Below are 3,172 nucleotides of genomic sequence, written 5' to 3'. Positions count from 1 at the left end.
GGAGAGGATCCTGGCGGACCTCAGGAGAAGGATGAAGCGCGACGTTGCTAAATGGGGTTTCCCCACGGCAAAGGAGCGCTGGAAAGGCCTATGGACCCTGTACAGGGATTAATGGTTTACAGCAAACGGTAGGGTTTGGAGGGACTCTCATAATAGCGCAAATCCGCCCACCCTTGCAAAGATTGATAACGGACAATCACCGCCGTTCCGCCGTTGTTTTAATTATGTGAAGTGATGATGTGTGAGATGTTTTCTTTTTGAGATGTGTTTTTTTCAGAATAAAGTATATTTTATAAGAAAAAAAATATGCGAGCTTACTGCCTCCTACGGGCTCTGTATTTGTTAGCGATACAAGACCGGCCGTGGAGAAATGAAGTGAGGAGGGTGTGTACATTAAAAGGCTCATAGCGTCCCTGGAAGGGCTCAAACCACCACCCTTTTTGTTAACAACTGAGCCACAAAGACGCATGTACAGCTTAACACTTCCCGGTCTCAGTGAAAGTGATACACTCCGTAAAATTTCCAGAGATTCATTTATTTTAAAAGGAAAATCACTAACAGCGGCCGAGATCTACTGGAGTTTTTTTCATTCTATACTGCGATTTCTGAAGGGTACCCTGTGAAAATACGAGTTTTGACGAGAAGGGATGGACATATAAGGTCAAAAGGCTTGGGGAATTGAACTTTAAGCTGAAGACTGCGGGTTCAGTAGCAGCAGAACCTGATCAGTATCAATTGACTCCGATATACTTTGAAAATGAACTTGGGGATTTAGAGTCAGACATGCTACCGTTGCACCATGGGGTACTTAATTTAAAAAAATAGAAAAAACAATCAGTGTTCCTGGATCTGTAATTGAGAACAACACCTACACAAGAGCTGCGCATGAAGAATAAAATGTGGTCTGGGAAGAAAAGACTCTTTGGAAGAGCTGCGCTCTTCACAGATTTTTCTTTGTGAAGCTGATTTGTCTCCTTTGGGGAATTCAAAGGCACAGACAGCCGTGACTTCATGGCCCAATGGTAGCGTGTCTGATGCCAGATCAGGAGGCTGTGTGTTCAAATCATGTCGAGGTCAGCTGTTACTTTTTCAGGTTCTGCTGGTCCTGAACACGGAATTCACACCATGCAGTTGAGTTCTATCTGTACACCACATAGATAATCTAAACAAAATAGAGCAGTACAGGACACGCAGTGTGGAGCTCACACAGGCTTACAGTCTCCAGCATTGGAGTGAAGGGGAAAAAAAGAACTTTGTTTGTTTTTTTTTTAAGTGAAAAGGCACAGTTCACATCTGCTTAACATCACGTCCAACTTTAGAGACAGCTACATCAGATAATGGAATCCCGGAAGTTTCAGATAACTTTTTTTAATACAGGTTCAAGCAAACCTGAAAGTTAATGTGTTTCCGGACACCTTTGTTTTATTAAAAAGTGTCTGAAGCCTGAAAATGTAATTTGAAAAAAAAACCGCTATTGGACATTAGCAGCTGCTTTTAGTAACGATTTGCTATTTCATGCTGGAAAACAAAGGAAACAGACCCAACGTTTGCTTTCAGGTGCGGTTCATTACATAATATACATTATTACTGAGGAGCTTGAATAAAATTTACACGAGCCAGGTAGAAGTCGAACCTACAATCTTATGATCCGAAACCAGACGCGTTGTTTATTAAACCGCTGGCATTTCACATGACCTGAATTCCCCCATAGGGTGCTCAGCGTCGCTACTAGTTATGCACCGCTCCGTCTAAAATTTCAAAGTGAGAAACATGTGCTTTCTGATTTTTTATGAGTTTTAAAATATAATCTCTTTAAATCAGACAAGGGGTTTATGTTTCGCACTGAAATTCCGATTGACTGAGAATTCAAAGAAAGACTGTTTTCTTCCACAACACCGTATAATTATCACATCCACCAAACTCTCCAAACTCTCCAGACCTTGCTGGTTGAGCAATTGCTCCGATAAATTAGGTCACGTATCATGTTAAATCATTTCTTCTCAACAGAACATTTCCTGGTGCACGTTTTCTCCATGAAAAAAAAGACATTTTTCCCTTGAACGATTTCTCGTTTTTTATCAAAGCGTACAGAAATAAAAAAGAAGAAGAAATAGTGTCGCAAAAGAACTCTGTCGCCCTTGGGAGATGTCAAACGCATTGGACATGAAAAATGCCGGATAAAAGCCAGTTCTCTTCGTTTCTCAGTGTCGGGGCTGCTATGTAAAAGAGGCAATTTGGTCTGAGAGCAGGCTCAGCGCTTACTGAACGCAGATGTCTCAGAGCGGTGTGTCCAAGTGGCTGTAAAAGGTGATGGGTGTCCTGTCACCGTAGCCTAGTTGGTTAAAGCGCTTCTCTATTAAACAAAAGAACCGAGATTCAAATCCCAGCCGTGTCTTTCTTCCTATCTTGTAGTACAGAACGTACCATTTCGGGCAATCACAAAGGGCTTGATTTCGTTAAATGCATGTGTTCATTTCCTTTCTGGAAAACTTGTTTTTTTTTTAAATTCACACAGCTTGCGATAAATGAAATTCAATTCTTGGTTAACAGTGCAGAAGAAATATTACCATCTGGAAAAATAAAAGGTAAGAGATTTTTTGTAACCGAAAACTTCTGATTCGAGAAAAGACCACACCAGTCAGTCTCTGTGGCGCAATCGGTTAGCGCGTTCGGCTGTTAACCGAAAGGTTGGTGGTTCGAGTCCACCCAGGGACGGGGTTCTTTTGCGATGTAAACGTTGTCTTTAGTCGATTGGATTTTTCAGCGAAACCATAACCATTTTAATATTTGCAGGAAATGCGAGTGTTTAACACGTGTCAGGGTCACCGAGAAATGTCCAATAATGCCCAACATTGCAACTCCCCAGAAAACCATATTCACCCAAAACAAATTATCGTCGAATCTTCATTTATACTCCAGTTGAATCCTCTGCTGAAATATTTTAAAAATACAATGCAGGTTTGTTTGAGACTTGACAAGCATTGTTAAGATAGCACTGTGCAGTTGGATTTTGATATTTTGACATTTTTACCTTAATTCAAAACAAATACTATACAGTCTATTGTAATTTTAAAATATGTGAGCCGAGGATGCAAAAGGGTGAAAGGGAAAGGTCAGAGGGTATATTAAAAACGAGGTTAGGATTGGTGGAGGTGGTAGGGGTGTTGATGGT

The 3,172-nt window shown here is 41.0% G+C and overlaps 1 non-coding gene across 1 annotated transcript; it reads left to right on the top strand.

Annotated features, from left to right (window-relative positions):
- The first annotated feature begins 2,641 nt into the window (after positions 1-2,641).
- Positions 2,642-2,715, top strand: trnan-guu (transfer RNA asparagine (anticodon GUU)). Its single transcript has one exon. It is a non-coding gene; the product is annotated as a tRNA-Asn (tRNA).
- The last annotated feature ends 457 nt before the right edge of the window (positions 2,716-3,172 follow it).

The sequence above is a fragment of the Lepisosteus platostomus genome, chromosome 5, assembly GCF_059453375.1.
Source record: "Lepisosteus platostomus isolate fLepPlt1 chromosome 5, fLepPlt1.hap1, whole genome shotgun sequence".
NCBI lineage: Eukaryota > Metazoa > Chordata > Actinopteri > Semionotiformes > Lepisosteidae > Lepisosteus > Lepisosteus platostomus.
Note: the sequence above shows the minus strand (reverse complement) of the source record. Positions and strands in the feature narration are given on the sequence as shown.